The sequence below is a fragment of the Coregonus lavaretus genome (genome assembly GCF_964263955.1).
Source record: "Coregonus lavaretus genome assembly, chromosome: 10".
NCBI lineage: Eukaryota > Metazoa > Chordata > Actinopteri > Salmoniformes > Salmonidae > Coregonus > Coregonus lavaretus.
In genome coordinates, this window is record NC_139997.1 from 27,888,111 (window position 1) to 27,913,702 (window position 25,592).

General features: G+C 42.5%; 1 protein-coding gene across 1 annotated transcript in view; it reads right to left on the reverse strand.

Annotated features, from left to right (window-relative positions):
- Positions 1 to 25,592, reverse strand: part of LOC311136223 (homeobox protein cut-like 1) — a gene marked incomplete at its 5' end in the record, with an annotated part of 256,137 nt that overhangs the window by 211,876 nt on the left and 18,669 nt on the right. The window lies entirely within an intron of this gene.

Consider the following 25,592-nt stretch of genomic DNA (forward strand, 5'->3'; position numbering starts at 1 on the left):
GCAAGAACTCTGACTGGGTCTGAGGTTCTGGAGGTCCCCTCTGACATCACTTAGTAATGCCGATTAAGCCTGGCTGACGTGCGACCCGCGTGACTACAGAGCCAGCTGTGACTCACTGGTCTGGTATCTTGGGCTTGAAAAAGGGGAGGTTAGCTCAATTTTTTTGCTACTTTTTGCTAGATTCTCATATGCACGCTACTTGATGCGCAACGGCCCCCATGCTTCCTCATTAATTTGCTAAGCCCCCACTAGAGCTAAACAAGCCAAGCTAAAGTTAGGCTAGCGCTAGCCTAGCTAGTTAACTAAAACTGTGGGGAGAAAAACTTTGGTGATGGAGCTTTCTGAAAAGGAGATAGAGAGACGACACTGCCACATAGTAACAACCAACGTAGGGATTCATTTAAAATAGGAGCAACTTGAAGCATTTCGAGCCTTTGTGCAAGGGGAGGATGTATTAGCGGTCTTGGCAATGGGCTTTGGAGAAAATGGAAAAGCCAAATTTACCAGCTAGCTAGCGAGTTCTTGTGTTCAAAAAGCAAGGGAAACAGCTTCCAATTCTGACAGTCGTGTCCACGCTAAAGGCTGTGGTGGACGGAGGACCAAATACGTGAGGCAACAGCCCTGGGTCTCAGAGCGGTGGTTGTGGAGGAAGACAAGAACACTATAAGGGAGGGTGCATGCGACCTTGTCTTCGGAAGCCCGGAGAGTTGTTTGGGGGAAGACCGGTGTGTTGGCCTCAGTCCTATACAGCTCCAAAATCATTAGAATCGTTGTGGATGAAGTCCATATAACCTACATATGGTATGTACAATGACCTAGAACTGTACTTCGACGGTAGAGAATGTCACTTCGATGGATACATGTAATGTCGGAATGGAAATTATATAGATGACATACCAGTGAATTATTGATTGAAAGTTTTGTATGTGTACAAACATAATGAGTAAGAAATATTTGTTTGCATAACATGTTTTTTTATTTATTTACATTTTGCATGGTAGGCCTATAAGACATTGAGTAGCCTAAATAAAGTGAGAACTGCATAATAAATGACTGGGTGACTGGGCAGGATAAGGGCTGAAAGAGGCACTACAAAATGATATTTTACTGGGTTCAAGTATTGGAACCCCACACAACCTTTTCTTAAGCAAGAACTACTAGCATAGTAATCAAATGCAAGAACTACTAGCATAGTAATAAAATGTTCATCAGTATCTTTATGTTTTTACCAATTATACATTTATTCTGAATGAGGATGGGAATTAAGAATCTATAACCTACTATTTAACACAGTCAGCACTCTAACAACAGTACGTTTCTGTAGGGGTCAGGGCTCAAAATGAAAACCTGCCTTTCGGGAGAGTTTCAGCAAGCTTGGAGAACTGTGTTCTTTGGTAAAAGAAAATGAGATTACTATACAGTGCATTTGGAAAGCATTCAGACCCCTTGACTTTTTCCACATTTTGTTACATTACAGCCTTATTCTAAAATGGATTAAATAAATAAAAATCCTCATCAATCTACACACAATACCCCATAATGACAAAGCAAAAACTGGTTTTTATACATTTTTGCAAATGTAAAAATAAAAACCCGGAAATATTACATTTACATAAGTATTCTGACCCTTTACTCAGTGCTTTGTTGAAGCACCTTTGGCAGCGATTACAGCATCAAGTCTTCTTGGGTATGACGCTACAAGCTTGGCACACCGGTATTTGGGGAGTTTCTCCCCTTCTTCTCTGCAGATCCTCTCAAGCTCTGTCAGGTTGGATGGGGAGCGTCGCTGCACAGCTATTTTCAGGTCTCTCCAGAGATATTTGATCGGGTTCAAGTCCGGGCTCCGTCTAGGCCACTCAAGGACATTCAGAGACTTGTCCCGAAGCCACTCCTGCGTTGTCTTGGCTGTGTGCTTAGGGTCGTTGTCCTGTTGGAAGGTGAACCTTCGCCCCCAGTCTGAGGTCCTGAGCACCCTGGAGCAGGTTTTCATCAAGGATCTTTGTACTTTGCTTCGTTCATCTTTCCCTCAATCCTGACTAGTCTCCTAGTCCCTGCTGCTGAAAAACATCCCCACAGCATGATGCTGCCACCACCATGCTTCACCATAGGGATGGTGCCAGGTTTCCTCCAGACGTGACACTTGGCATTCAGGCCAAATAGTTCAATCTTGGTTTCATCAGACCAGAGAATCATGTTTCTCAAGGTCCGAGAGTCCTTTAGGTGCCTTTTTGCAAACTCCAAGTGGGCGGTCATGTGCCTTTTACTGAGGAGTAGCTTCTGTCTGGCCACTCTACCATAAAGGCCTGATTGGTGGAGTGCTGCAGAGATGGTTGTCCTTCTGGAAGGTTCTCCCATCTCCACAGAGGAACTCTGGAGCTCTGTCAGAGTGACCATCGGGTTCTTGGTCACCTCCCTGACCAAGGCCTTTCTCCCTCGATTGCTCAGTTTGGCCGGGCGGCCAGCTCTAGGAAGAGTCTTGGTGGTTCTAAATTTCTTCCATTTAAGAATGATGGAGGCCACTGTTTTCTTGGGGACCTTCAATGCTGCAGCCATTTTTTGGTACCCTTCCCCAGATCTGTGCCTCGACACAATCCTGTCTCGGAGCATTAGGGACAATTCCTTCGACCTCATGGCTTGTTTTTGCTCTGACATGCACTGTCAACTGTGGGACCTTATATAGACAGGTGTGTGCCTTTCCAAATCATGTCCAATCAATTGAATTTACCACAGGTGGACTCCAATCAAGTTGTAGAAACAGATCAAGGGTGATCAATGGAAACAGGATGCACCTGAGCTCAATTTCGAGTCTCATAGCAAAGTGTCTGAATACTTATGTAAATAAGGTATTTCTGTCCCGTCCGAATCTGCCATGTCAGTCATTTTACATGGCAGGAGAGTAACAATTCCAGCTAGAATAACCTACAGTTTTTTTGATAATACTAGTCCCTTGTGAATCGACATCCCTCTGTTTTGAGCGAAATGTCTGAGTTTGATAGGTGTTGCACCATTGCGCAAGAAAACAATAACTGATTTGATAAATTGAACTAAGTGCTGCGCATAAGCTATATATGAGAGCATCAGCTGTTCCGGACGACTGTGTGATCACGCTCTCCGTAGCCGATGTGAGTAAGACCTTTAAACAGGTCAACATTCACAAGACCGCAGGGCCAGAAGGATTACCAGGACGTGTACTCCGAGCATGCGCTGACCAACTGGCAAGTGTCTTCACTGACATTTTCAACCTCTCCCTGTCTGAGTCTGTAATACCAACATCTTTCAAGCAGACCACCAGAGTCCCTGTGCCCAAGAACACTAAGGTAACCTACCTAAATGACTACCGACCCGTAGCACTCACATCTGTAGCCATGAAGTGCGTTGAAAGGCTGGTCATGGCTCACATCTACACCATTATCCCAAAAACCCTAGACCCACTCCAATTTGCATACCGCCCCAACAGATCCACAGATGATGCAATCTTTATTGCACTCGACACTGCTTTTTAACACATGGACAAAAGGAACACCTATGTGAGAATGCTATTCATTGACTACAGCTCAGCGTTCAACAACATAGTGCCCTCAAAGCTCATCACTAAGCTAAGGACCCTGGGACTAAACACTTCCCTCTGCAACTGGATCCTGGACTTCCTGACCGGCCGCCCCCAGGTGGTAAGGGTAGGTAACAACACATCCGCCACGCTGATCCTTAACACGGGGGCCCCTCATGGGTGCGTGCTCAGTCCCCTCCTGTACTCCCTGTTCACTCATAACTGCATGGCCAGGCACGACTCCACACCATCATTAAGGTTGCCGATGACACAACAGTGGTAGGCCTGATCACCGACAACGACGAGACAACCTATAGGGAGGAGGTCAGAGACCTGGCCGTGTGGTGCCAGGACAACAACCTCACCCTCAACGTGATCAAGACAAAGGAGATGATTGTGGACTACAGGAAAAAGAAGAGGACCGAGCATGCCCCCATTCTCATCGACGGGGCTGTAGTGGAGCAGGTTGAGAGCTTAAAGTTCCTTGGTGTCCACATCACCAGCAAACTAACATGGTCCAAGCACACCGTGAAGAGGCCACAACAAAACCTATTCCCCCTAAGGAGACTGAAAAGATTTGGCATGGGTCCTCAGATCCTCAAAAGGTTCTACAGATGCACCATCGAGAGCATCCTGACTGGTTGCATCACTGCCTGGTATGGCAACTGCTCGGCCTCCGACCGCAAGGCACTACAGAGGGTAGTGCGTACGGCCCAGTACATCACTGGGGCCAAGCTTCCTGCCATCCAGGACCTCTATACCAGGCGGTGTCAGAGGAAGGCCCTAAAAATTGTAAAAGACTCCAGCCACCCTAGTCATAGACTGTTCTCTCTGCTACCGCACGGCAAGCGGTACCGGAGCGCCAAGTCTAGGTCCAAGAGCCTCCTAAACAGCTTCTACCCCCGCTCCTGAACATCTAATCAAATGGCTACCCAGACTATTTGCATTGACCCCCCCCCCCCCCCCCCCCACTTTTTACGCTGCTGCTACTCTCTGTTTATTATCTACGCATAGTCACTTTAATAACTCTACCTATAGTTGAAGTCGGAAGTTTACGTACACCTTAGCCAAATACATTTAAACTCAGTTTTTCACTATTCCTGACATTTAATCCTAGTAAACATTCCATGTCTTAGGTCAGTTAGGATCCCCACTTTCTTTTAAGAATGTGAAATGTCAGAATAATAGTACAGAGAATGATTTATTTCAACTTTTATTTATTTAATCACATTCCCAGTGGGTCAGAAGTTCACATACACTCAATTAGTATTTGGTAGTATTGCCTTTAAAATTGTTTAACATGGGTCAAACATTTCGGGTCACCTTCCACAAGCTTCCCACAATAATTTGGGTGAATTTTGGCCCATTCCTCCTGACAGAGCTAGTGTAACTGAGTCAGGTTTGTAGGCCTCCTTGCTCACACACGCCTTTTCAGTTCTGCCCACACATTTTCTATAGGTTTGAGGTCAGGGCTTTGAGATGTTGCTTCAATATATCCACTATCTATTTTGTGAAGTGCACCAGTCCCTCCTGCAGCAAAGCACCCCCACAGCATGATGCTGCCACCCCCGTGCTTCACGGTTGGGATGGTGTTCTTCGGCGTGCAATATACCACCCTTTTCCTCCAAACATAACGATGGTCATTTTGGCCAAACAGTTCTATTTTTGTTTCATCAGACCAGAGGACATTTCTCCAAAAAGTACAATCTTTGTCCCCATGTGCAGTTGCAAACCGTAGTCTGGCTTTTTTATGGCGGTTTTGGAGCAGTGGCTTCTTCCTTGCTGAGCGGCCTTTCAGGTTATGTCGATATAGGACTCGTTTTACTGTGGATATAGATACCCGTTTCCTCCAGCACCTTCACAAGGTCCTTTGCTGTTGTTCTGGGATTGATTTGCACTTTTCGCACCAAAGTACGTTCATCTCTAGGAGACAGAACGCGTCTCCTTCCTGAGCGGTATGACGGCTGCGTGGTCCCATGGTGTTTATACTTGCGTACTATTGTTTGTACAGATGAACGTGGTACCTTCAGGCATTTGCTCCCAAGGATGAACCAGACTTGTGGAGGTCTACACATTTTTTTCTGAGGTCTTGGCTGATTTCTTTTGATTTTCCCATGATGTCAAGCAAAGAGGCACTGAGTTTGAAGGTAGGCCTTGAAATACATCCACAGGTATACCTCCAATTGACTAAAATCATGTCAATTAGCCTATCAGAAGCTTCTGAAGCCATGACATCATTTTCTGGAATTTTCCAAGCTGTATAAAGGCACAGTCAACTTAGTGTATGTAAACTTCTGACCCACTGGAATTGTGATACAGTGAATTATAAGTGAAATAATCTGTCTGTAAACAATTGTTGGAAAAATTACTTGTGTCATGCACAAAGTAGATGTCCTAACCGACTTGCCAAAACTATAGTTTGTTAACAAGAAATGTGTGGAGTGGTTGAAAAACGAGTTTTAATGACTCCAACCTAAGTGTATATAAACTTCCGACTTCAACTGTACATGTACATATTACCTCGACTAACCGGTGCCCCCGCACATTGACTCGGTACCGGTACCCCCTGTATATAGTCTCGCTATTGTTATTTTTACTGCTGCTCTTTAATTATTTGTTACTTTTATTTAGTATTATTTTATATTGTATTTTTTTGTGATTTCTTTAGGTATTCTTTCTTAAAACGGCATTGTTGGTTAAGGGCTTGTAAGTAAGCATTTCACTGTAAGGTTGTATTCGGCGCATGTGACAAATAAAATTAGATTTGGAAAAAAATATAAAAAAATAAACAGACATTGAATATCCCTTTGAGCATGGTGAAGATATAAACTACACTTAGGATGTTGTATCAATACACCCAGTCACTACAAAGATACAAAGATACAGACGTCCTTCCTTCCTAGTTGCCGGAGAAGAAGGAAACCGCTCAGGGATTTCACCATGAGGCCAATAGTGACTTTAAAACGGTTACAGAGTTTAATGGCTGTAATAGGAGAAAACTGAGGATGGATCAACAACATTGTACTTACTCCACAATACTAACCTAATTGACAGAGTGAAAAGAAGGAAGCCTTTACAGAATCAAAATATTCCAAAACATGAAATCATGTTGCAACAAGGCACTAAAGTAATACTGCAAAAAATATGTCAAAGCAATACAGTTGACTCAAGTTTGCCAAAAAGCACCTGGATGATCATCAAGACTCTTGGAAGAACGTTCTATGGACAGATGATTCAAAAGTATAACTTTTTGGACGATGTGGTTCCAGTAATGTCTGGCGAAAACCAAACACTGCATTCCACAGTAAGAATATCATACCAAAGGTCAAGCATGGTGGTGGTGGTGGTGTTGTGGCAGGACTTGAAACGAGCAGTTCATGCTTGAAAACCCACACGTCACTGAGTTAAAGCAGTTCTGCATGGAAGAGTGGGCCAAAATTCCTCCACAGCGACGTGAGAGACTGATCAACAACTACAGGAAGCATTTGGTTGGAGTCATTGCAGCTAAAGGTGGCACAACCAGTTATTGAGTGTAAGGGGGCAATTTATTTTTCACACAGGGGAATTGGGTGTTGCATAACTTTGTTTATGAAATAAATGAAATACATATGTAATTGTTGTATTATATCTTCACTTATGTTCCCTTTATCTAATATTAGGTTTTGGTTGAAGATCTGATAACATTCAGTATCACAAATATGCAAAAGTAGAGAAAATTAGAAAGGGGGCAAATACTTTTTCACAGCACTGTACTGAGACAGACAGACATACAGACACAGACAGACAGAGACAGACAGGCAGAGACAGATATAGACAGACAGATAGATAGACTATATAGTCTGGTTTAGGAAGGGAATGTCTATGTAATTGTTTATGGAAACAAGGTTTTCCTCAAGTACTGCAAGAAGTAGTGGCAGAGGTGGTTTAACTTAACAAGAGAAGCCCATGTAGGTGTCTGTGGCAATGTCTGCCCACTTGCCCTTCAGCACAGGCATCATGACCCCCAGCAGGGCCTTTACCATTTTAACCACCCTCCCCTCTTTTTTCCCCCCTCTCTCTCGTTCTCTCTTTTCCTGCTGTAGGACGCAGAGAAGATGAAGAAGGTAGTACCTGGAAGAGGGTGTTGTGGATGATAACAGATAACGGAAAAGCTCAGAGATCCAAGCCAGCCGTCCGACACTGGCATACAAGGTGTGCCACAAATGCACTGGCTGGCTATGCTACAGAGACCTTTTCATTCCAAATGTTTGACTAAAATGAACCTATTAATATAGTGATGACATACACTGAGTATACCAAACATTAGGAACACCTTCCTAATATTGAGTTGCACCCCACCCTTTTGCCCTCAGAACAGCCTCAATTTGTCGGGGCATGGACTCTACAAGGTGTCGAAAGCGTTCCACAGGGATGCTGGCCCATATTGACTCCAATGCTTCCCACAGTTGTGTCAAGTTGGCTGGATGTCCTTTGGGTGGTGGACCATTCTTGATACACACGGGAAACTGTTGAGCGTGAAAAAACACAGCAGCGTTGCAGTTTACATTTTACAGTTCTACTACCATACCCTGTTCAAAAGGTACTTACATTTTTTGTCTTGCCCATTCACCCTCTGAATGGCACACATACACAATCCGTGTCTCAATTGTCTCAAGGCTTAAAAATCCTTCTTTAACCTGTCTCCTCCCCTTAATCTACATTGATTGAAGTGGATTTAACAATTGACATCAATAAGGGATCATAGCTTTCACCTGGATTCACCTGGTCAGTCTATGTCATGGAAAGAGCAGGTGTTCTTAATGTTTTGTATACTCCGTGTGAATAACTTTTTAATTACAGGTGCATACTAGACGATGCACCCCGCATAAAGCAAGCTCAGCCCTATTTGTTCTATTATCCAATTGCAGTTGTTGTCTCTGTGTCTGTGTAAGGGAACCCCCTTCACCTTTTTAGTCTCAAATTCATATGAACAAGTACAAGGTTGCTGTAGTTCGACAGGTCATTCATCCTCCCTAGGGTCTCAAGTTGGAAAAACTCATAGCCCACTGAGTGTTTTACAATGTTATGGTTGGAAAACTGTCCCATAGACATCTACATCTCCTTTTGCTATTTACAGGAGTTCAGCTATGAGGCTGAACAATAATTGTTCAACTGTACCAGGGTACAGAGAAGGCTGAAAGACACCTTCACTCGACATCTTCACTGAGTCTACACCTTCACATTTCAGTCATTCCATGTTTGCTTCATGCATTATATCATCCTGTAAAATAGTTAATTTTGTACATGCTCTCTGTTTTCTTTACATTAGCAAATGTTGCATTAGATATACATTTTAGGTTGACTTGATGAAAGATTATTCATATCTCTTTTGGTTTTGTTGGTCATACTTGCTGTAGTCTGATCTATTTGGGCCAGACTATGATCTATTCATGTTTAGGGTACTTCTTGTTCATGCATTGCCAAAATTAGGGGGCAGGGAGGAAATTTGTCAGAAGTGAACATGCATGGGTGATTCACATCATTGCCCTACTAAGTAAACAGAGGACATCCAAGAAGGAAAATGAATAACTTCAGTGGGGTAAGGAAATGTTCAGCCTATAATTAGCCAACAAGTTAATTAACTAAAACATACATTTGATAAGCTAGCCAATTTCGAGTTGATAGCAAACAAGCTAAAGTTATTAGCTGGCTGGTTTCTATGGGCTGAACAATGCTAGCTATTGCTACTTGCTAGCCACAAGATCATAATGTTTAACAGGTTGCAGTTGTCTAATATGTCACTCATTTTAGCGTAGAAGGGTTGTTATGTTTTGAAAATGTGTGTGATGATTTATGAGCCCTATTTATGATGTTAGTGGGAAACGATGCCCGAACTTTTGCTTGTCCCGGAAGGGCTAGCTGGGAGCGGAAAGAGCTGGGGCGGTCCAATGTAAAACAATAGATTATGATTTGTTCAATTCGAAAAGGGGATAGCCAACCAGCGTATGGTTCCACCCTGAAGTTTGAGGGCATAGTTCCTTCATTATTGTCGCTTCATGCAGACACATCAAAGCAACCTTTCCAGACTCTCAAGTCAAGGATGTAAAGAGGCTGGTGTTAGCAAGACTAGATGAAGTCTCTCTCTCTCTCACACACACACACACACACACACACACACACACACACACACACAGTGTGAAGGCTGGAAACCATACTCCTCCAGCTGAGTTGTGGGGAAAATGAGCGAAGAGCATGGCTGAGGTCTTAATGCTCTGTGGTGCGGTTAAACTTTAGAAGGCCGGGAGTCACTGGGCTAACCAGAGAAGAGGAGGGAGTCGAGTCAAGGCAATGTCTATCAATGGGCCACCAAGACAGGTCATGTCTCCTATGGCTGCCACCTAACCGGAAAAGGGAAAGAGGCAAAGTTGAAGCACTTTGGGTCGAATGCAAATGTGAGAATACACAAACTCCAACTTTAGTGCATACAGTGGGGGAAAAAAGTATTTAGTCAGCCACCAATTGTGCAAGTTCTCCCACTTAAAAAAAGATGAGAGAGGCCTGTAATTTTCATCATAGGTACACGTCAACTATGACAGACAAATTGAGGAAAAAAAATCCAGAAAATCACATTGTAGGATTTTTTATGAATTTATTTGCAAATTATGGTGGAAAATAAGTATTTGGTCACCTACAAACAAGCAAGATTTCTGGCTCTCATAGACCTGTAACTTCTTCTTTAAGAGGCTCCTCTGTCCTCCACTCGTTACCTGTATTAATGGCACCTGTTTGAACTTGTTATCAGTATAAAAGACACCTGCCCACAACCTCAAACAGTCACACTCCAAACTCCACTATGGCCAAGACCAAAGAGCTGTCAAAGGACACCAGAAACAAAATTGTAGACCTGCACCAGGCTGGGAAGACTGAATCTGCAATAGGTAAGCAGCTTGGTTTGAAGAAATCAACTGTGGGAGCAATTATTAGGAAATGGAAGACATACAAGACCACTGATAATCTTCCTCGATCTGGGGCTCCACGCAAGATCTCACCCCGTGGGGTCAAAATGATCACAAGAATGGTGAGCAAAAATCCCAGAACCACACAGGGGGACCTAGTGAATGACCTGCAGAGAGCTGGGACCAAAGTAACAAAGCCTACCATCAGTAACACACTACGCCGCCAGGGACTCAAATCCTGCAGTGCAGACGTGTCCCCCTGCTTAAGCCAGTACATGTCCAGGCCCGTCTGAAGTTTGCTAGAGTGCATTTGGATGATCCAGAAGAGGATTGGGAGAATGTCATATGGTCAGATGAAACCAAAATAGAACTTTTTGGTAAAAACTCAACTCGTCGTGTTTGGAGGACAAAGAATGCTGAGTTGCATCCAAAGAACACCATACCTACTGTGACGCATGGGGGTGGAAACATCATGCTTTGGGGCTGTTTTTCTGCAAAGGGACCAGGACGACTGATCCGTGTAAAGGAAAGAATGAATGGGGCCATGTATCGTGAGATTTTGAGTGAAAACTTCCTTCCATCAGCAAGGGCATTGAAGATGAAACGTGGCTGGGTCTTTCAGCATGACAATGATCCCAAACACACCGCCCGGGCAACGAAGGAGTGGCTTCGTAAGAAGCATTTCAAGGTCCTGGAGTGGCCTAGCCAGTCTCCAGATCTCAACCCCATAGAAAATCTTTGGAGGGAGTTGAAAGTCCGTGTTGCCCAGCGACAGCCCCAAAACATCACTGCTCTAGAGGAGATCTGCATGGAGGAATGGGCCAAAATACCAGCAACAGTGTGTGAAAACCTTGTGAAGACTTACAGAAAACGTTTGACCTGTGTCATTGCCAACAAAGGGTATATAACAAAGTATTGAGAAACTTTTGTTTTTGACCAAATACTTATTTTCCACCATAATTTGCAAATAAATTCATTAAAAATCCTACAATGTGATTTTCTGGATTTTTTTTTCTCATTTTGTCTGTCATAGTTGACGTGTACCTATGATGGAAATTACAGGCCTCTCTCATCTTTTTAAGTGGGAGAACTTGCACAATTGGTGGCTGACTAAATACTTTTTTCCCCCACTGTATCTACCATTCACATAAATGAATGATGTAACTTGAGTCCAAGTTAGGCACACTTATCTCAAGTTAGGATTTGGGCCTAAGGGACTATGTAGCTTTTCAACCTAATTGGACTCTACTTTTTGTCCATAAAGAAACTAGTGTGCTGAATAGTTGCAGCTGCCACTTGATGTAACACCTTGATCCAGTGCATAGGAAAAGTAGTTATGTACCTCAGCGATACAGGACCCCATTACTCACACAAGTGTATGATTACAGAGCTCTAAATTTAACACTGTTGCAACTGCGCCCCACTTTTAATGTACTAAACATCTGGGCCTGTACTTGGTCATGTCAAAAAATGGAATTTCACACACACACACACACACACACACACACACACACACACAAACACAAACACACGACTTTCCATTCTTCAAGGCCAGTTTTCTCTCTTCAGCCAGACTATTCTGAGCCGTGAAGACAGAGAAAAGCAGGAGGTTTTTCCAGAGGACACAGGGCTATCTCCTACAGCTCTTCTAATTTCTCAGCCCCCATTTGGATCCCATCCTCAGTTTTATCCTAGTATGTCATAGTGACAAGTAGAAACCAGGCTAAATCCCCTTTATCCACCGTTCTCAGGTTACTGCTAAGGATGTGCTGAACTGTCAGCCATAGGTATGGCCTACGGGTCGATAAGATACAGCTAAGAATTGCCATGAGCCACATCAGCCGATAACTCATCAGTGGAACAACAGGGCAGTCTATTAGAATTCAAATCAGCTGTACTTTCAAGCACAAAATCCACTTCCATTAACTGTAGAATGGCCAATTAACTGTAAAATGGGCCATTAGTGCGCTTCTAAAGTGAGAGCTTAGACAATCTCTCACTTTGACAGTCTGGATTGCTGACAGTACATAAACTGCATTACCTTAGAATGTGTCGGACAAGAAGTGAGCATCTGTGTGAGAGCGTACAGTTGTGCTAATAAATCAACTCTGAGGGATAAACAATACAGTGTTTCACTTCACCAAAAGATAAATGTTTGTAGGCTCAGCCCTAATTTATGTGCTCTATGTCACCTGGAGCTGCATGGCAAATGGTCCAGGAACACAAGAAAAGCACAAAGGACAATGCCCAAGGACTAGTCAGCCCTTCCCCCTCTGAGCGCCCAAAATGTAAATCTGTCTGTTACAGTATCTAGAGGACTGACTATTGAATGTGTAATAGAATAATGCTATGGTGGGGCCTCCCGAGTGGCGCAGAGGTCTAAGTCACTGCATCGCAGTGCTAGAGGCGTCACTACAGACCCGGATTCGATCCCAGGCTGTGTCGCGACCGGGAGACCCATGAGTCGGCGCACAGTGTATAACACGCAAGTATTTACATATTTGCAGAAATCCATTCATTTGTATTTTGTGGCTTTTGGCTTTTTTCTAATGATCTAAAGTTGCGCTGTTGCTACTTCCTGTAAACACACAGTTCAGTTCAAAGTGAATGATGGCAGGCCCATGTGGCAAAAGGTTTATTTGCATGTAGGCCTACTGTAGCTTTGATTGGCTATGGCACACTGGTCTTTGTAGACTCCGGTCCTGGACAAGACAGATGTTTTTATTTACTGTAGTGTCTATTAATTGTCCAAACGCATGGCCGCTTTCCCACTCTATATTGTTGTAGAATTTTCACAAATGCCTTACTCTACGTCATTCCCAAACATTCTATGAATGTATGAAAAGGTGAAAATGACGATATCTAACGGCTCGCATGTCAGAAAATGTAAAAAAAGAACGAAAAAAAGGCAGCATATTCTTCCTGGGGGTGTTGATGAACAGATTTTAATAAGATTTCATGTTGTTAAAACGCTGTCATTTCCAACACACAAAAAATATCTAAATCAGTTAAGGTCGTGCATTTTACTTGACTTTGATCGAGTATAAAAGTAAAAACGACATACCGGTAGCCAGACCATATGGATAGTTTGACCATCCATCACAGTCGTGACATGTGTTGCCTCCTTTTGTGGTCCTCTGTAGCTCAGCTGGTAGAGCATGGCGCTTGTAACGCCAAGGTAGTGGGTTCGATCCCCGGGACCACCCATACACAAAAATGTATGCACGCATGACTGTAAGTCGCTTTGGATAAAAGCGTCTGCTAAATGGCATATTATTATATTATTATTATTATTTTATTGTTGAGCATTGGTATAGGCTAGTACTGTAAGAGAAAAAAAAGTATAACAAAAAGGCCCCTGTGTCTGTAGCGTAGACAGTAAAGCAGTGCCTGTCCGTGAGCATGTCATGAACACACTCAGTCAAGACATGCCAGCGCTCCGTCACAGGACGCTAATCAATTCAGCCAGGTTAATAATTCATAAAGCAGAGAGAAGAAAAATGTATAATGTTATAGCTGGACTGAGACAGCAGCGGCGGTTCAGGCTGGGGGCAGGGAACGGCGAAGTGAGGGAGGAGAGGAGAAAGGAGGAGGCAGTCAGGGACACAGCGCTGGGGCAGTCAGCTGCAATGAACAGCACACCACTCTCTCCACTTCCATCTTTAATGTCCAATCTGTCAGCCTGACCAAATCCACTGAAGTTAACATGGGTGAATCTTATTGACAGCTAGCCTACAGCTAGTCTGCCATATTAAAATGGCAACTGATACTGGCGGGCTGATGGGTTCGGGCTGATGGGTTCTGTGAATCGAACATTGAAGAATTGTTTTATTTTGATGTCCATATTCATAATACTGCAAAAAGTACAGAAAATTCGCTTACAATTTCAGACTACTAACATATTTTCTGACTATAAGGATGACCTAGAAATATCAAGATCAAGGAAGATGTTGAACTATACTTATGGATGTGGACAGGGCCATGGGAGAGGTATCCATTCATTTTAATTGTGTGGCAAAATAGAGTGCTTTTCCAGAGTTTAAGAAATGACTGATGTGGTTGTTCAGACACTTCTTTCCCCCCTCATCATTGAGTAGTCTATGTTCATTCCTCTTCAGGTAAATTACTGCATTATCTAAGGGTACAAGTCAGGGACAAAATAGGTCTACCCAATCTTTTTTTATTAAATCTCTATAAGGAATTAGGCCTAAAATACATTGGTATCATATCTACTCATTGGTAAACATAACTGTGATGGCTTATCTTTTCACTGCTTGTGATTAACAGCCTTGTCATGGACATAAAATCAAGGTCATAATGGAGTAGGCTATAGTGTGACGGAAGATGATGCAAATTAGACAGAATGATCTATTTCCAATGCAGCCCTACGTAAGGAGAAACTAAACATAGTATTGCTGTGCTGAACAAAACATTATGTGCTGTATTATATTTAGAAGGCTGACTGATAGAGGGGCTGCTTAGGCACTTTCTAACTTGGCAATCAGAGTGAGGTAACCCTGCCAGCCAGAGAAAGAGAGAGCCGGTTGTACTCCCAGACAGTTGACATCTTGTGTAACCTGACGCAACCTTGATTCATGGCTAATGTGGACACCAGAGCTGAGTGAAAGCAAGAACAGAACATAGCCCCCTCCTCCCTGGTCACCTGCCCATCCTCTTAAGTAAAAATCCAGAGACAGTCACACAGACAGAGAGGCCTCACATGCACCTACAAAACACATTAGCAACATCCCATGGATCAAACGGAGGATGGAAGGAGGTAGGCTACATCTGGCCTATTTATTCACAAGTCACCCATCCGAACTTCCCACTGGCTGGTGTTTCCTGACAGTCTTTGTGGTCGGCTGCCGAGGAGGTGCTGTGGCGTTACAATTCTGCGCTGACGGGTAAAGTCAGACTTTTCAATCATTCCTCAGTGGGAGCCGAGAGGGCCGTTCCTGAGCCCAAATGGAGTGTGATTTAATGGCCCCCAGAGCTGCCCCCCTCAGTGGGAGCCTGGGGTTACTACACCCCTCCACAAAAAAAATCAATACGGTCAACTCTGCAATAACTCAGCCCACATATTGAGAAGTATTCTCTCAAGAAACATACTTGGAGGCGAAGAGGTTTTTGGAGAATATTAGCCAGTGAAGCGTAGTTTTGGATGAAGTTCTATAAAATTCTAATTCCACTTTATTGAGATTGATTGAGACACTGGGTGGTAGTGTACAAGAAATTCAAGTAAAAAAGTGTATTGAATGTGCAGACATTTGTAGATCAATAGAAAACAGCACGTTATTTTAAAATTCAGGTAGCAGCTGTGTGTATATATCATCTGACTGTTACCTAAGTTGGGGGGGGGGGGAGAACACCAATGACTGACTAAGTAGCCTAATAATATTACTCCCAAATGAAAAAAATATTATAGTATACTATGGTATAAATCCTACAGTATTCAATGTAGTGTTTTTGCTGACTTTACTGTAGTACTCATTGTAGTGACTGACTGAATACTGTAGTATTTATTCACTGTTGTAAACTGTAGTATACAGTGGGGGAAAAAAGTATTTAGTCAGCCACCAATTGTGCAAGTTCTCCCACTTAAAAAGATGAGAGAGGCCTGTAATTTTCATCATAGGTACACGTCAACTATGACAGACAAAATTAGGGAAAAAAATCCAGAAAATCACATTGTAGGATTTTTAATGAATTTATTTGCAAATTATGGTGGAAAATAAGTATTTGGTCACCTACAAACAAGCAAGATTTCTGGCTCTCACAGACCTGTAACTTCTTCTTTAAGAGGCTCCTCTGTCCTCCACTCGTTACCTGTATTAATGGCACCTGTTTGAACTTGTTATCAGTATAAAAGACACCTGTCCACAACCTCAAACAGTCACACTCCAAACTCCACTATGGCCAAGACCAAAGAGCTGTCAAAGGACACAGGAAACATAATTGTAGACCTGCACCAGGCTGGGAAGACTGAATCTGCAATAGGTAAGCAGCTTGGTTTTAAGAAATCAACTGTGGGAGCAATTATTAGGAAATGGAAGACATACAAGACCACTGATAATCTCCCTCGATCTGGGGCTCCACGCAAGATCACAACCGTGGGGTCAAAATGATCACAAGAACGGTGAGCAAAAATCCCAGAACCACACGGGGGGACCTAGTGAATGACCTGCAGAGAGCTGGGACCAAAGTAACAAAGCCTACCATCAGTCACACACTACGCCGCCAGGGACTCAAATCCTGCAGTGCCAGACGTGTCCCCCTGCTTAAGCCAGTACATGTCCAGGCCCGTCTGAAGTTTGCTAGAGTGCATTTGGATGATCCAGAAGAGGATTGGGAGAATGTCATATGGTCAGATGAAACCAAAATATAACTTTTTGGTAAAAACTCAACTCGTCGTGTTTGGAGGACAAAGAATGCTGAGTTGCATCCAAAGAACACCATACCTACTGTGAAGCATGGGGGTGGAAACATCATGCTTTGGGGATGTTTTTCTGCAAAGGGACCAGGACGACTGATCCGTGTAAAGGAAAGAATGAATGGGGCCATGTATCGTGAGATTTTGAGTGAAAACCTCCTTCCATCAGCAAGGGCAGTGAAGATGAAACGTGGCTGGGTCTTTCAGCATGACAATGATCCCAAACACACCGCCCGGGCAACGAAGGAGTGGCTTCGTAAGAAGCATTTCAGGGTCCTGGAGTGGCCTAGCCAGTTTCCAGATCTCAACCCCATAGAAACTCTTTGGAGGGAGTTGAAAGTCAGTGTTGCCCAGCGACAGCCCCAAAACATCACTGCTCTAGAGGAGATCTGCATGGAGGAATGGGCCAAAATACCAGCAACAGTGTGTGAAAACCTTGTGAAGACTTACAGAAAACGTTTGACCTGTGTCATTGCCAACAAAGGGTATATAACAAAGTATTGAGAAACTTTTGTTATTGACCAAATACTTATTTTCCACCATAATTTGCTAATAAATTCATTAAAAATCCTACAATGTGATTTTCTGGATTTTTTTTTCTCATTTTGTCTGTCATTACAGGCCTCTCTCATCTTTTTAAGTGGGAGAACTTGCACAATTGGTGGCTGACTAAATACTTTTTTTCCCCACTGTATACTATAGTAATTAATGTAGTGTTTTTGTGGATTGCAGCATACTGTAGTACATGGATCATCAACTAAATTCAGCCACAAGCCAATTTTTCTTGAGCTGATGTTCAGGGGGCCGGAACATATTAACAAATTATTTGTAGACTGCAAATTGACCACAAGAAGCTCAAACAGATCATATTTCACTAAAACAATCATTTCAAACCTTGCTTACATTTGTATATGATCACATATATATCTCTATTATGCATGGGAATACATTGGAACAGATTTCCAAATTGAAAATCACTTGGAGCTGATTTGCTGGTGTTTTTACAGTCTTATATCCAACAATATAAAAATGTTGGCTCAAAAATTAAAATCACCTGTGGCCAAATTCAGCCCGCCAGTTAGGGAACCCTGCTGTAGTATTTACTGTAGGGTTTTTGCGGATTTTACTGTAGTATTTACTATAGTGCTTTTTATTTAGCACATTTTCCATAACCTATAGGTAGGAAGGACTAGGGTCTGATGGGATAGTTCAGAGCTTCTGCTCTTTTCTATAATCAATCTACACACAATACCCCATATTGAACTGATTTTTAGTAATTTGTGCAAATTTATTACAGCCTCGAGTCTTCTTGGGTATGATGCTACAAGCTTGGCACACCTGTTTTTGGGGAGTTTTTCCCCATTCTTCTCTGCAGATCCTCTCAAGCTCTTTCAGGTTGGATGGGGACCGTCGCTGCACAGCTATTTTCAGGTCTCTCCAGAGATGTTTGACTGGGTTCAAGTCCAGGCTCTGGCTGGGCCACTCAAGGACATTCAGAGACTTGTCCCGAAGCCACTCCTGCGTTGTCTTGGCTGTGTGCTTAGGGTCGTTGTCCTGTTGGAAGGTGAACCGTTGCCCCAGTCTGAGGTCCTTAGCGCTCTGGAGCAGGTCTTCATCAAGGATCTCTCTGTACTTTGCTCCGTTCATCTTTCCCTCGATCCTGACTAGTCTCCCAGTCCCTGCCGCTAAAAACCCCCCACAGCATGATGCTGCCACCACCATGCTTCACCATAGGGATAGTGGCAGGTTTCCTCCAGACGTGACGCTTGGCATTCAGGTCAAAGAGTTGAGTCTTGGTTTCATCAGACCAGAGAATCTTGTTTCTCATGGTCTGAGAGTCCTTTAGGTGCCTTTTGGCAAACTCCAAGTGGGCTGTCATGTGCCTTTTCCTGAGGAGTGGCTTCCGTCTGGCCACTCTACCATAAAGGCCTGATTGGTGGAGTGCTGCAGAGATGATTTTCCTTCTGGAAGATTCTCCCATCGCCACAGAGGAACTCTGGAGCTATGTCAGAGTGACCATCAGGTTCTTGGGCACCTCCCTGACCAAGGCCCTTCTCCCCCAATTGCTCAGTTTGGCCAGGCAGCCAGCTCTAGGTAGAATCTTGGTGGTTCCAAACTTCTTCCATTTAAGAATGATGGAGGCCACTGTGTTCTTGGGGACCTTTAATGCTGCAGACATTTTTTGGTACCCTTCCCCAGATCTGTGCCTCGACACAATCCTGTCTCAGAGCTCTACGGACAATTCCTTCGACCTCACGGCTTGGTTTTTGCTCTGACATGCACTGTCAACTGTGGGACCTTATATAGACAGGTGTGTGCCTTTCCAAATCATGTCCAATCAATTGAATTTACCACAGGTGGACGCCAATCAAGTTGGAGAAACAACAAGGATGAGCAATGGAAACAGGATGCACCTGAGCTCAATTTCGAGTCTCATAGCAAAGGGCCTGAATACTTATGTTTACATTTTTTCATAAAAATGTGAAGAAAATTTTTAAAACCTGTTTTTGCTTTGTCATTATGGGGTATTGTGTGTAGATTGATGAGGGAAAAAAGTATTTTATCCATTTTAGAATAAGGATGTAACGTAACAAAATGTGGAAACGGGAAGGGGTCTGAATACTTTCCGAATGCACTGTATATGTTCTATACTTGGCATGTAGGTTTCTCAATTATGGGTGGCACAAATTGGGATATGGGGTAGGGGAATGGGCAGGGTATATGCAAATTAAATACTGTAGTATTTACAGACATTACTCTAGTATTTACTAGTTTTTCTTTTGTGGATAATACTGTAGTATTTATTATAAAATTCTACAGTATACTACAACATTCTATAGTAAGTACTACACATGATCAAGGGATACTACAATGTGTAGTATAGTATTCTACAGTATACGATTCCTAGTATATCTTATGTAAATTCATCCAGCGTAGATACGTATAGATTGCATTTGGATTACTGTTACAGTGCTATTAGGGTTGTTAAATTGGATTTGTTCCGACATTTCCGACTTTATTTTTACTTTTTCAATTATGTGTGTATTGTTTTGTATTGCTAGGTATTACTGCACTGTTGGAGCTAGAAACAAACATTTTGCTGCACCTGCGATAACATCTACAAATCCGTGTATGCGACCAATAAACTGATTTGATTTGCTACAGAATTCTATAGTAAGTACTGTATTATTCAATAGTAAACTGTACTATTTTTTGATGTGGGCTGTGTTAAGACTGCATTTTGGCCACTGACAAGATCAGTTATCCATGGAGGCACAGGGGTATTGGACAAGATGAGACAGAGATTCAGAGAGTTGCAGCTCATTAGTTTCATGTGCAGCAAAGTTACTGGCTTCGTTGCTGGCTTTGATCTCAGTGTTTGTGCTTCTTGAAAATATCTGCTCTAAATTGGCTGAGCAGGCCATCTAATAGAGGCTTTGCCATAGCAGCCAATAAAAGAACATGTCTGTTCAACCAGCAAGTTTCCTGTGAGCTAATAAATGTTCACATTATAGCAACAGTTACAATTTGCCTAAGTATAACAAGGATGGTTGTAGAATGACTGCAACAAAACCCTGAGTAAATAAATAGGTCACATTGTTATATGGTAAAAACAGAAATGGAACAAATAAGCCTACAGTGATCTTCAGTTGTTGTCTACTTATCTTTTAGTTGCTTATTTCAGAGTACAAATATTATAGAAATGCAATTGTGTCCGACAGAACGATACTGGTCTGAAAATGACCTTGTTTTGGAAGAGCAAGAATCGGGCAAGAACATCTCACAGTTTTATCATCAAGGACCTGCGAAGCCAATTTGCAACGTCCTGTCCTGTTCTCCACACATGAAATCTCTCGCTCTGGAAAATGTGGGGGAAGGTGGACGATTTCTTTCCCATAGCTCTTAATTCCCAAGTACTTCAGATTCCCTCATTTTCTCCAAACTGTTTCCAGATGTTTCTGCACAGAAGCAGATAAATTGCTCCTCTAGTTTTTTTCCCCTTCCTATCACAGCGACGACCCCCTTGTTTTCACTGTATGCTTACTGTTTCAATATAGGCGTTGATATTTTTCAGACTCTCTTACAAGCTATTTTACATTGCCTATTTTTTCTCTTGACCACAGAGTGTGAGCCAAAGTCCCAGTAGTCATTTTTATTTTCTCTCTGCGTGTGAATTCAGTGGATCAGACCATAGCAAAAAATAATAATATGGGAAAAGATTACAGAGTTGTATCATCTCCTGGTCTTGAAGTGCTGTCGCTTCAAAGCAGTCTAAACTGGAAACAAAAAGACCTGTCAAAGGGTTGATATTAACATCTCCTCAGAAGTTTTCATGTGGAATAGAATCATCCCTTTCATGGTGTGATATAATACAATAGGTTGTCAAAGAAGTTGCTGACTCACGTCATTCTTGTATCGTCTAGGACTAAATGTACCTGCGTTAAGTGGTGACAACATGGCCTAGGTGATAGAAGTGGCGTCGCAAAGAAATCATATCTCAGTCCCTGGAGTACACACACATTCAGGGTGAACACAATGAAAATGAACACTATCCACAATCTGCATTTCCTCCGACTAGGCTAGATAAAGATGATCAAAGGGGGCAAGGACAAGCTGTACGAGTTTGTCTTCAAGCCTTTATACACAAGTGTCTCTTCAGTGATGTGCTGTGTAAGACACTCATAACGGATACATGTCAACAAGCAGTTTCAAATGCTTTATTCAAGCTCCACTCCTTCCCATGACAATGTTCCTCCATTTACTCTCAGTATTGATCTATTTTTCTGACAGTTCTCAAACAGTGAACCAGAGACTGTGGCTGCCAGACATTAGCTTATGTGAGGCTGACATAAAAAAATTGTCAAACAAAAGTCCATAGTAAATTAAAAAGTTGGAGTGAATAGTGAATGGTGGCAGGGGGCAATCACAGTGCGTGGGCATGCTCTGCAGTGTAGCCTCTACACCAGTGGGCAGAGGGAAGTGAAGAGGGGCCAATTCCCTGGACCCCTCCCCGCCTGAAATGGACAGCACATTCCAGGCTAATTATGCATTTGGCGTCAGGGTTTCTATAAAACTGTGTGAGGCAGAAGGGGCCCCCCATGAAACCCCAGCTCCCAGAGAGAGAGGGAGAGAGATATACAGTGCCTTCAGAAAGTATTCACACACATTGACTTTTTCCACATTTTGTTGTGTTACAGCCTGAACTTTTTGGTCACTGGCCTACACATAATACCCCATAATGTCAAAGTAGAATTATGTTTTGAGAAATGTTTACAAATTAATTAAAAATGAAAAGCTGAAATGTCTATGGCAACCCTAAATAACTTGAGGGCAAAAAATGTGCTTAACAGTCACATAAGTTGCATGGACTCTGTGTGCAATAATAGTTTTAACATGATTTATGAATGGCTACCTTATATCTGTACCCCACACATACAATCATCTAAAAAGGTCCTTTAGTCGAGTAGTGAATTTCAAACACAAATTCAACCACAAAAACCAGGGAGGTTTTCCAATGTCTCGCAAAGTAGGGCACCTATTGGCAGATGGGTAAAAAAAAGAAAACTGACATTGAATATCCCTTTGAGCATGGTGAAGATATTAAATTACAATTTGGATGGTGTATCAATACATCCAGTCACTACAAAGATACAGGCGTCCTTCCTAACTCAGTTGCCGGAGAGGAAAGAAACCGCTCAGGGATTTCACCATGAGGCCAATGGTGATCGTAAAATAGTTACAAAGTTGAATGGCTGTGATAGAATAAAACTGAGGATGGATCAACAACATTGTAGTTACTCCACAATACTAACCTAATTGACAGAGTGAAAAGAAGGAAGCCTGTACAGAATAAAAATACATTTAAAAAAACGTGCCTTTCGTGAACCAACCATCGCACATGACTTTCCTTGCTGATAGCTACTTTATTGAGGAAAAATGTACTTACTATGACTGAGATGTGGTTGTCCCACCTAGCTATCTAAAGACGAATTCACTAACGGTAAGTAACTTTTTGAGGTCGGTTCGGTTAGATTATTATATTGAACAAAAATATAAACGCAACAAGCAACAACTTAAAATATTTTACCGAGTTACAGTTCATATAAGTAAATCTGTCAATTGAAATAAATTCATTAGGCCCTAATCTATAGATTTCACATGACTGGGAATACAGATATGCATCTGTTGGTCACAGATACATTTTTAAAGGTAGGGGCGTGGATAAGAAAACCAGTCAGCATCTAGTGTGACCACCATTTGCCTCATGCAGCACGACACATCTCCTTTGCATAGAGTTGATCAGGCTGTTGAATGTGGCCTGTGGAATGTTGTCCCCCACACGCAAATTTGTTGGATATTGGTGGGAACTGGAACACGCTGTCGAACACGTCGATCCAGAGCATCCCAAACATGCTCAATGGGTGACATGTCTGGTGAGTATGCAGGCCATGGAAGAACAGGGACATTTTCAGCTTCCAGGAATTGTGTATAGATCCTTGCAACATGGGGCCGTGCATTATCATGCTGAAACATGAGGTGATGGCGGTGGATGAATGGCACAACAATGGGCCTCAGGATCTCGTCACAGTATCTCTGTGCATTCAAATTGCCATCGATAAAATGCAATTGTGTTCGTTGTCCGTAGCTTATACCTGCTCATAACGTTGAAATCAGCAAACCGCTCGCCCACACAGCGACATACACATGGTCTATGGTTGTGAGGCCGGTTGGACTTACTGCCAAATTATCTCAAATGACTTTGGAGGTGGCTTATGGTAGAGAAATTAACATTATATTCTCTGGCAACAGCTCTGCTGGACATTCCTGCAGTCAGCATGTCAATTGCACGCACCCTCAAAACTTGAGACATCTGTGGCATTGTGTTGTGTGACAAAACTGCACATTTTAGAGTGGCCATTTATTGTTCCCAGCACAAGGTGCACCTGTGTAATGATCATGCTGTTAAATCAGCTTCTTGATATGCCACACCTGTCAGGTGGATGGATTATCTTGGCAAAGGAGAAATGCTCACTAACAGGGATGTAAACAAATTTTTATACAAGATTTGAGAGAAATAAGCTTTTTGTGCATATGGAACATTTCTGGGATCTTTTATTTCAGCTCATGACACATGGGACCAACACTTTACATGTTGCGTTTATATATTTGTTCAGTGCAAAAAGTTAACGTTTTTATTTTTGTATTTCTTTATTTCATAATGCATTTAATGTAATGACATTACAATTATTTTAGAGCTTTTTAATGGAAATGCCAAAGCCAAAGATAGTGAACATTAAATTGCAGAAACATTGAAATTATTCCATCGTCTCTTTTAGGTCCACATTGGTTAGAAATCAATACAAAAAAAGGAAATTATTATTAAATAAAATATTTCAGATGTGTATATTACTTCGTTTTATTTTTAGGACTATTATTTTTCATTCCTTAAAGTCATCATCTCATCTCTGCTCAGGCAGTAGCAGTCAGCCAGCCAGCCCGTCTAAAGTTACAGTGCATTTGGAAAGTATTTTTCCACATTTTGTTACGTTACAGCCTTATTCTAAAATTGATTAAATTGTTTTCCCCCCCTCATTAATCTACACACAATACCCCATAATGACAAAGAAAAAAAACAGGTTTTTAGAAATTCTTGAACTCTTTGGCCTGAATGTCAAGCGTCATGTCTGGAAGAAACCTGGCACCATCCCTACGGTGAAGCATGGTGGTGGCAGCATCATGCTGTGGGGATGTTTTTCAGCGGCAGGGACTGGGAGACTAGTCAGGATCAAGGGAAAGATGAACGGAGCAAAGTACAGAGAAAATTGATGAAAACCTGCTCCAGAGTGCTCAGGACCTTAGACTGGGGTGAAGGTTCACCTTCCAACAGCTCAACGACCCTAAGCACACAGCCAAGACAATGCAAGAGTGGCTTAGGGACAAGTCTCTGAATGTCCTTGAGTGGCCCAGCCAGAGCTCGGACTTGAATCCGATCGAACATCTCTGGAGAAACCTGAAAATAGCTGTGCAACGACGCTCCCCATTAAAACCTGACAGAGCTTGAGAGGATCTGCAGAGAAGAATGGGAAAAACTACCCAAATTCAGGTGTGCCAAGCTTGTAGTGTCATACCCAAGACTCGATGCTGTAATCGCTGCCAAAGGTGCTTCAACAAAGTACTGAGTAAAGGGTCTGAATACTTATGTAAATGTCATATTTCCGTTTTTTATTTTGAATAAATTAGCAAAAATGTTTAAAAACCTATTTTTGCTTTGTCATTATGGGGTATTGTGTGTAGATTGATGAGGGACATTTTTGGGGGGATCAATTTCAGGATAAGGCTGTACCGTAACAAAATGTGGAAAAAGTAAAGGGGTCTGAATACTTTCCGAAGGCACTGTATGCGTGTACATTGTACAATCGTTAAGACTTTACTTGAAACCCAGTGTATGACGGGGTCATAACCATGTCATAATAGCTGACATAATGCTTCTTGACAGTGTCAAAGTTATGACCATCATAATCATATAAGCCAGATAGGCCTATCACTTACATGTCCTTATATCAGTCAGTCAAAAAGAGGGTGTCTTGTCCTGCTCCTGAAATCTGCTCCTGCATTCATCCCAGTCATCATCAACAGAGCATTTGGGTAGTGTCACGTCTCCTCCCGTTGCTCCCCTCCG